Source organism: Podospora anserina, chromosome 2, assembly GCF_000226545.1.
Source record: "Podospora anserina S mat+ genomic DNA chromosome 2, supercontig 2".
NCBI lineage: Eukaryota > Fungi > Ascomycota > Sordariomycetes > Sordariales > Podosporaceae > Podospora > Podospora anserina.
This window is the reverse complement of record NW_001914858.1, coordinates 1,441,537-1,451,099: the sequence shown is the minus strand read 5'-3', so window position 1 is coordinate 1,451,099 and position 9,563 is coordinate 1,441,537. Positions and strand designations below refer to the sequence as shown.

The 9,563-nt window shown below is 50.3% G+C and overlaps 1 annotated feature.

Annotated features, from left to right (window-relative positions):
* Positions 1-8,484: 8,484 nt before the first annotated feature.
* Positions 8,485-8,532: a sequence feature (Short protein (PODANS_2_3750, CAP72951.1) was converted to a misc_feature.).
* Between the last annotated feature and the right edge of the window lie 1,031 nt (positions 8,533-9,563).

Here is a 9,563-nt window from a genome sequence, read left to right as displayed (position 1 = left end):
AAGAACCATACGCCGGCCGGAAAACGGCTTGCGGTAAGGACTCTCACCAGTACTATACTCACACTGAGATCTGAGGCATCCATCCACAAAGCTGATGCGGCAAGGCACCAACAGAACGCCCAGAAGGCCCAGGAGGCAAGAAAAAGGCGTAAGTTGAATAGAGAAGACTCGAATTCCAAGTTTGTGAGGCTCTGTGAACTGGAAGAGGCCCGCATTGAAGGGAGGGTGGTGGAGGAAGAAGTGGTAGCCAAGGAGGATGTGGAGCAGCCAGAGCCAGCCCAGCCTGTGCGGCGCAGCGCACGTCATCGGGTTCAAACCAGGCGCAAGCGAGAAGCAGATGCAATGTCTGACTCTGGCAGTGATTGAGCTACATTTTGGTATAACTCCCATAGAAATTGACCCAATATTAGTCTTGTTGTGGCCAGTGTGATCATTCAGGGGTAATCTCAACAAGGTTGTGTGGCTGGTGTGGTGGTGGTGGACCAGATCCACATGTGGTCCATTTCCTGGTCATCCAACCTAAGGCCTATTCAGAAGTTTTGAAGGCCTCATTGATCGGTTGATAGGCATTTAGATAGCAAGCTTACGCGTGTATCTATCTTAAGGATGCATGTAGTAACGTGTTTAAGGCCTACTTCGATATTTGACAGGCCTTATTGGACAACTTGAAGGCCTGCGAGGAGGGGATCAAGGCGTCATTGGACATCAGGCAGACATGTTTACATCTTGAGTATAGCCTAGCTTTCTAGACACAGGTGTGGAATTATTCTCTTGAGGGTCGTTATGTTCTTGGGAAGGGTTGGAAATCGTAAGTTTGGGTATGACCTTAGTTTGGGGATGTGTAACTTGACAGGTATATTGCGTCCTTAATATGAACCAGGCTGTTTACATGTCGACATCGTCTTCTTGGACAATGAATGGGCATTTGAGTTTTTTGCAGAGGCCTTGCCTGTTTCTCGGGGTGTGTGTTTCTGTCCTTCTAAGGCCCGTACCTATTATTGGTTAACGGGTATGGAGAAGGCAGGCTATGTGGCTAGCTTGGAGATGTATTTGATTGTATGGATATAGTAACATTTCCCTGGTTGTAAGTCCAACTAGCCTGCTTAGACATCATTTTAGGGCCATAATGAAAATCCGATGGGACTACGTTGACACACAGTAGTTTATGCCAGTGCGGTTGTTTGTGTTATCGAGGTAGTGTAGCTTAATGATCATTGATAATATCGATAAGGTAAGCATGTTTCCTGAAGATAATCTTGACATGATTACCGTGCACTTCCGGCAGCTTGAGGCGAGTGATGTGTAAAGAAAGTGAAAGGAGCCTTGGGCCCCATCATCATTGCCCTCTTCTTCCTCGCCAGCTTCTGATTGCACCTGCGTGAGACGACGGACACAAAGACTTGAATTGCTCTCAGAGCCGCGTACCCAGAGCGGGCAGGCACCGCCGAGCAGTGCAGGGCAAGAGCCCAGACAACATCACAATGGGTGAGTGACCAACACATTTTAGTTCGGCGCAGAGACAACGCTGATCAACGCAATCTGTGCTCCCAAAGCCGAAGAACATCAACCATAAATGGTAGAGAAACCCTCGACCATATGAAGCCATTACAGCTGAGAAAAATCCGGTTGAGAAGTGAAAACGACGATAAACCACCGCTAGACAGACAACAAGGTACACCACGACAGGGCAGGGACAGAACTGGTTGAAGATGGAGTTGGCTTCCAGGAAGTCGACTCATCGCAATGCCTGGCTTCTTGCGAGCGCCGGGGTATTTACTTTGGATCCAAGGGAAATTGATTCAACGATCTGCCCAGACCGGTCTATCACAACACGTGAATTCGTGAAGACGACATGTATGTAAGCTGATGCTCAGCTTCCAAGTTATGATGCTATCAGCTATGTTTGACGGGATATTTCCACATTATAGCGGATGATAATGTGGATCGGCTCTAGTGGTGAAGGAGGCGAGATGACCCCTTTACAGTTTTCAGAGTAATATCCAAAGACTGACAGAGTAGGTATGAAGACTACTGAACAATATGTTGGATCTCGGAGCTTGGAATGGGCGTGGGGTGTTTTGATGGAGCAGGGCAAGTTCATGCATGCTTACAATTGTGTCTACAACAGGGTGAGGTGATCGGAAGTTCCTGTTTACATGAAGTGCAAACAGTGGAGATGATGTCGATTTAGGTGACATTTCAGCTGATATGACACAGAACTCGAAAGAAAATCAAGGGCCCTCTTCTGCCAAAGACTACTGAGGCTATATCGGGGTAGCATCATGTTGAAGTGAGGTCAGGCTCGAAAGGCCATTTGCAGGTTTGGTCAAATGAAGACGATCGGCGCACAAACTACACAAATGCAGACGATCGGCGCATAACCTACACAAATGAAGCATTGCCCGAGAAGGACATTCTAAACAAGCTGAGCTGACGCAGGGGAGGTTAGCCCGGTGATTGTCTTTGAAGATGAGTCCGGCAACTTCCACTCTAGCATTAATGTTCATTTGACAAAACCCTGGTTTGCCTCAAGTACTGACGAATGTACCCTCACACTGTCCAGGGTCGATGTCTTGTCGGATGGGTAGCTCAGGTAGACCCCGAGGCTGCTCAGTGGCCTTGCACAGTTAAGAAACATACCTCGGGCTTAAAAAGACTGCAGCTCTAATCAGAATACGATCGCCATTAGTTGCAGCGGTATTGTAGATATAAGACTTCAGTGGATCTCCAAGAATTCAATGGAACAAATAGATCCCCGCTGGTTGATCTAGCACCATGACAGAGGTTGGGCAGTTCTGGAACACAGCATATCTCAACGGCCAGCCTGTGGTGGACATGATAGACTAATCCAAGAGGAGCATCTTTCTGAGAAATATGTTCCAAGGATAGGTAGACACTTAATATCTGGGCTTTATATACGGTTTCAGGACTTTCCAAACACAATCTCTTGGTCATGTTGAGAAATATTGATTTCATGCTGTCACGATCGTCAAGCTTCTGGAAGGATAGTGGAATATGGAGTATCAGGTAGCGATTTTGATGAAACCAGATCTTGCCCTGGAGTATGACGAAAATTTAGTCGAGGAGGGCAAGTACGAGAGAAGAATAACGAGATGGATACCAGGCGATGAACATATTGTTGCAACAGATCGATGGATTCCATGCTTTCATCAATTCGGAGAGATTATCGAGGGACGATGGAGAAGACGAAAATCGTGTTGCAGGTATCCCGTGTGTTTCTTAACCATCCCCCTCAAATTTCGATAGGAATTCGAGGCTACATAACGTAGCTGTCGCCCTTGTGGACCTTCCAGCCTAGAATGACGTTGTGGTAATGATCAAAATTCGCGTCGCTGCCATTGACAGGTCAAGCCACAGGTGTCTACGCGTTATTTTGGACAAAGTTTCCTAGCATCGCTTCTAGGAGCCCCCTTTTCCTGTCTCAGGAGAGCATATAGTTTTGCTGTTGGAATAGTAGTGTTGGTATTGATATTGGCGACTACAGTCAAGATCATGCATCCAGGATAGGCTTGTTACGAGATCAAATACTAGAGACTGGTCCCGGCTCCGATGTCAATATTCGATGCCCATATTCTTTCAGTTGTGTGTTGTCGAACCTGACTCTAAATCTGTCAAAAAAAAAAGAAAAAAAGAAAAGAAAAAAAAACCAGGAAGCTTTGTCCTCACTGGCTGGTACCGTCATGTGAGACTTCCACTCCTAGCCAACCGCCCCTTTCCAACTTCATCCCCCCCTTCCACCCCTCGGCTTCAGATTACATCGAGTTTTCCGACGAAGCCATACCTTCTTCCAGTCTGCTTGTTCCAAGTCTTTTGACAAGATCCTCCCATAATCACAGGTCTTGGCTGCATAGAATATCGGACTTTGCCATTCTCGCACTTGCGATGATGAGAAATGACTTGCATGAGACGGGACGATGGCAGTCGTAAAGCAAAATATGCCTTGAAGTGAATCTAGCTTCAAAACCCCCCGATTCGGTTCTGACTTTGTGGGTCGTTCTGCTCATGCATGTCATCTTGAGGACGGTAGGTATGTCTTGCCTTGATGTTGCCGTGGTGATGCAGCAGGGGATTCAGGCTTTAGGGTAAGCAGGTTGCATATCTGGTTTCTGTAGTTTGGTGTAAAGTAAGAGTTGGCTAGGATGATTAGGGAGTTGGCGGGGTGGTATAGGGAAGGAGGGTGTACTTGGAGATGGGTGAAGTGTGTATAAGATGATGATGTGAGATGAAATCTTTGTAAGCATATGATTCCGTTCAAGCTTTATAGTATGAGAGTGGATGGCTGAAGTCTAGTTGTAGTGAGAGTTGGGGGCGGATGACTGAGGCAGCCTTTGCTGGCTACGAGAGACCATCAGAAAAGGGAAGCGCCTCTATGAGCGTGGGTAGGCATGAGTGCAAGGATGCCATCACCGCCTGATAAAAGACTGGCATAGGGCGAGGCTAAAGCTGAGAAAAGCCACCTCTCACTTGAGACACAACTACTGATATCCCCCACAGCTGAGCAACCATCAACACCACCCCTCATGATATCATCCCCCTCCATCCCCTTCCCCCCCTCCCAAAGTAGTAACCACAGTCCCCAATCCGGCAACCAATTCCTCCTTGAACCCCCACCCAAGAACAGCCTCACCTGTACACCGATGGGGTACAGCCCACCCTCTCGATGATAGAGTATCAGCTCTCTTTACAAAGCCGTCTCTCCATTGATAAATGGACAGTTGTCTACCGGCCCTGACGTCGACGGCTTGATATCCTGGCTGGCTGACATTGCTTCTTATCAACCAGACAAACTCCCCTAAACCAGATGTTTAAACCGTAGGAATTGGTCAACTTTGACCCCTCTATCCTTCTCTCACTCGAGCACTCAGCCAGCCTTGTCCGAAGCTAGCCGGCGGCACAGTGGCCGCCTTTTGTTTTTCAGCGAAGCCAAGAAAGGGAAGCCTGGGCTCGCAAAAGGGACGGGACGAGCGTCATTTTCCTAGTGCACGTTGTAAACAGTCATTCTCCCTAGTCAAACCTAAGTATGAGCAAGGGGCTACATTCCGGCAGCCGATGGAGAATACGAGTATAGTACGGAGAGGAAATCTGGCTAACATTGCGGGGAATGCATCAAAAAAGGAGAAAGCAGTCCGCGCCGCTGGAGGCTGGCCATTGAGAGTGTAGGAATTGTCCAAGTCCGAGGAAATCGGTCGACTATGCCCCGCTAGGGACTATGACCAAGGCCGTTTCTTTTCCTAGCGGGAAGGGAATGGGTAAAGGTAAGGACCGCCGCTAGGCTCTCGGTCTTGAGGGGTGAGACATGAACCAGTTGACGATGTCGTTGGGCAAGAGACTGCTAAGGGTTGGTGTGTGGAGGGGAGAATTAAGCGCGGCGGCACGGAAAAGATGACAGTCCAAAGAGGAGGGGGTGAAGGATCACTAGATCCGGATCAGCCCACGTGAGGAATTCCAGTCAGGATTTTGTTGATATCTTTCTGGCTTGGATAAAGCTATTGTCCTTCTGACAACTCATCAGAGGAGGGAGGATGATGAGCCTGTCCAGCTGAGTTTGTGTAGATCGGTGGATTGTCTGGAGTATGCAAGCCATGACGATGATGACTGGATTGGAGAAGCACGAGTTACTGGTCAACTGGAAAGAGAACAAGACTCGGTCCTTGATATGACTGGCGACAGAAAAGGCACATGACGTCCCGGGTTGCTGGTTGTGGCTGGCGAAGACCTGGGGCGCTATATGCTATCCTGGGTCTCATTGTTGGATGATTTGACCCAAGCAGTCGGTATCTGCCTCTGCCAACGACGGCGGCCGACTCGCTGTTCAAGTTTTGGCAAGCGGGAGGGATCACGAGTTGATAGGAGCATATCAAGTTGCCCCGTAGCATTGGTCGCATGGAGGGACCAACAATATGCAGCTCGCTGCACCAATGTTATCCTCTGCTGCAGGAGTGAATCCTGAAGGGCAATCGAGTTTGAAAAGGTGAAGATATCAGCGATAGCTTCACACCACTTCGACATCACGTTACTGATGAGGACTCCTGAAGAAGATGCAGATCCCGTCCATTGCAGATTCACCCCCGCCAATGAGGCTGTCAGGATCCCTGTCGACCGGGTAGGCGCCCCTGCCAGCACCCTCCTTGGCGGGTGCCACTGACCAAAGAACGGGCAGGGATTCGCAGATGATGCCATTCGGCAGGTTCCAGAGATGCCTCCATCAATGGCACGTCTGTGGCTAGAGCCGGCTTGATATTCTGATATGAAGCATATCATCCATCAGTTTTCGCCATGCCGTCGTCGTAAGAGTTGCGTGTCCTTTGCTTCGGCGTGCGTTTGGAAGAGACTTCTTGTTGCCATCAGCGGTGAGCAAAACTGGGAGGCAGCCAGAGACAAGGACATGGACAGCTGCTCTCGATGACCACGTCACCAGCCTCACCTCCTCTCTCCCAAATCAAAAACAGTCCGGTTATCGGTGTCGGTCGGAGGACGCGATGGTCCCAGCAACCTGGGGCTTGTGGCGGAGTGCAGACTGCTGGACGCATCATTCTTTTTCATCCAACGGCCTCGGCAGCGCACAGACGAGATCCTTCTTTGCCACCAGCCACAGAACTTGGTCGGTTTGACAGGTCCCAAGCTGGGCCTGTCCCGCAGAAGCTCGAATGCAGTCGTGCGTTGGTTTCTTGCTTGTTACTGTCCGGCTTGACCAATTGTAGTTTGGGCAATACTGTTTAGTTCGTGCTTGGCAGGCTGCCGTACGTATCTCATCCTCGATTCCTGGTGATATCGTGCATTTGTGGTGCAGGAACCATCCCACTGTCACTTGTTTTACGTGGTAGACAGACAGCGGGACCTTGCATCGATCGAGAGCAGCTTACAAGCCACGAGGCATTCTATGTGTTCATTGACAATTGACACACTTCCACATGTAGAGATATCAGCTTCTGTGGTCAACAGAGCGGTGTCGTGAGTCGGTGAGCAACGATCACGGAGGAGAGAGTGCGGCTCCGGGATCAGAACAGATCCCGGAGGCTGTGCCGTTTTCAAAGCGAATGCGACTGCCGACAGTGTTAATTCAACTCATCACAGTTATCACAGATATCCCGACTAGTTGTGAGTAATAACCCCGCTCCTAAAGGATGTGAAAATGAGAGAGATCTTGTGCATCACCGCGTGCTATCCCGGAGAGGGCTTGTATGTCCGAGTTGAGACATGAGAAAGTGGACAGGTCATTTTCAAAGTCCGTGAGAACGGCCGAATGATATCTCCATGACTCCAGGAGTAAATAAGTGAAACTCCACTTCGAACAGGAGTCAGGAAAGAGTTTTTTCTTTTTGATTAATGAGTGATGATGTTTGGCTGGACGTTGAAAAAGTCCAGACGGGAAAGTCAAGAGAGTAGAATTACGATTGGTTGGAAAAGATGGTATTCTGGCCAATCAGAATAAATAGCGGGGCAACCACAGTTTTGGCGACGAATAGGGACGCACGTGCACGGCGGCTGGCCAAACCACGGCGTCTCGGTTGGGTGGTTTACGTCTTCCTCTTCTTCGTATCCGTTGATTTTGTGTCTTCTGGAACACTCCATTTTGGCAGATGCTGTGCTCCCCCATCGTGTTCGTCTGTGTTGCAATGGCGGTTGACTACAGGAGACGCGAGGTTGTTTGTCTGAGCACGTGAAGTCGGAGGAAAGAGTGGCGTCTTCCTCGTGGGTGGAGAGCTGTCTAGGGCCCTGGTGATCGACGACATGGGTGGTGCGGGGTCTCGATTGTCTTACACCAGGTGAGAGCACACAATTGATTTTGGGAGTTTTGACAGCCTGCTGGTGTGATGTCTCGAATGGTGATCCGCGAGAGTTGGGAGTTTGATGGCCATCAAGAGCACCGATTTGCTAGACTGACACTGACAGACAGGCACTTTCGGACGAACAGACGTAGCCCCGGTTTGATGTCTTGGGACGGCTGGCGGGTTCGAAACGCAGCGACCAGTTTGCGACCCTTGCTGGCCCATCAACGACTCGCAAGTTTGGGACCTCACTCTCCGTCTGTTGAACTTCACCCTAGCGACCACAATTACCCGAGATCATAGACCGCTAAACGTTGAACCGTGGACCACACCCCGCAAGCCCACCATAGCAACCACTCACGCCGCTCAACTCCCGCTTGTCCCGCTCGACGCCGCTCGAGACCGGTGGCGGCGAACGGTTTCCCGTCTCCAGCCGCCTTTGCGAGTCTTGGGAGAGTTCGGGCCTGATCCCAGGTCTTAAGAGCATTAAGAGCGTCCACGACTGCTATATTACTTGCAGGATTTTCTCCCTCGCTTCTGTTCAGGAACGGTCATGAGATGGGCAAAAACCACGTCGGTCTGCAGAGAGGAGATATGCGGCTTTGAGAGGAGAATTGAGAGGATTGGGAGAATGGGACTGGGGTATTTGGGATTCCGGTGCCCAATGGTAGGGAAAAATCTGCCTTTCAGACGCTCATAGGGCATTAGGGTCATGCAGCTTCCAGGGCTGTCTCGCGCGCATCGCGGCGCAGTCTGCCCAGCGACATGCAGTCTTCAGGTGAACGAGGGCCGTCTTTAGTGGAGCCTTTCTCGCCCTGCCCTGCCCCGGCCCGGCGACTCCACTGGCAACACAACCCCAGGGCACTTTGCCATCCTACGAAGTACCTCTCTCCCTCTCTATGTAATGCATTGCTTCGTCAGAGCTGGGCTGCCTCGACCCATTTCTTCTCAACGGGCCTGCAGTCAATACCACAATCCCTCGTGAGTCAGCAGCAGGACTGGCAACTGAGCTCTCTCAACGGACCCTCTTGCATCTTCTTTCTGCCCAATCCTGCCATTTGTCGGCCATGTCCATTTAGAACGAACCCACATGACTTTGCCGACATCCTCCAAGGGGTCGCATGCAGGTCTGGACGACGGCGTCTACGCCACTCAGGTCAAAGATAGCTCGGGATACAAGTGTACATCGGCCTGGCTCTCCATCCATCCTGTCCAACAGGGTCCAGGAAGCCCTGGATTTTCAATGGCATAGCTAGACATACACCTCTGTGCTGTCTGGGGAAAACTCTCACCGTCTCTCTTTCAAAGATCAACTGTGCCGTGGGCCTCTCTTCTATTCTCTTCTAATTACGACTTCCCGAGCTTCTCATCTTATTTCACCGGCTCCTCTCCTCGGCAACCCGTGTAAGACCAGCCGTTGAACGGCCTTACCAGGACAGGTCGAGTTAAGGTAGACCCAAGACAGCGCAAGCGCTTCCGCTCTCACGACCCCACCTCTTACCCGCGTCCGCGAGCTTACACCCACCCACCTACACCTCGCGGGACACTACCTACCTACCCTAGCGACCCCTCTACCCATTCGACTGTTGATATACCTACATCGATATCCCCTGTCCCGGCGACGACTCCCACCCTTTTTACGTTTCTTTCTATTCTGACTTCGGTCTTTTGCCATCTTTAATTTTTAGTCATCTCTTTACTCTTGGCCCCTTTTTGCTTCGGGGCGAATTCTTGATATCAACACACACCACGAGGCTCTTTGCGCCTTGTGTC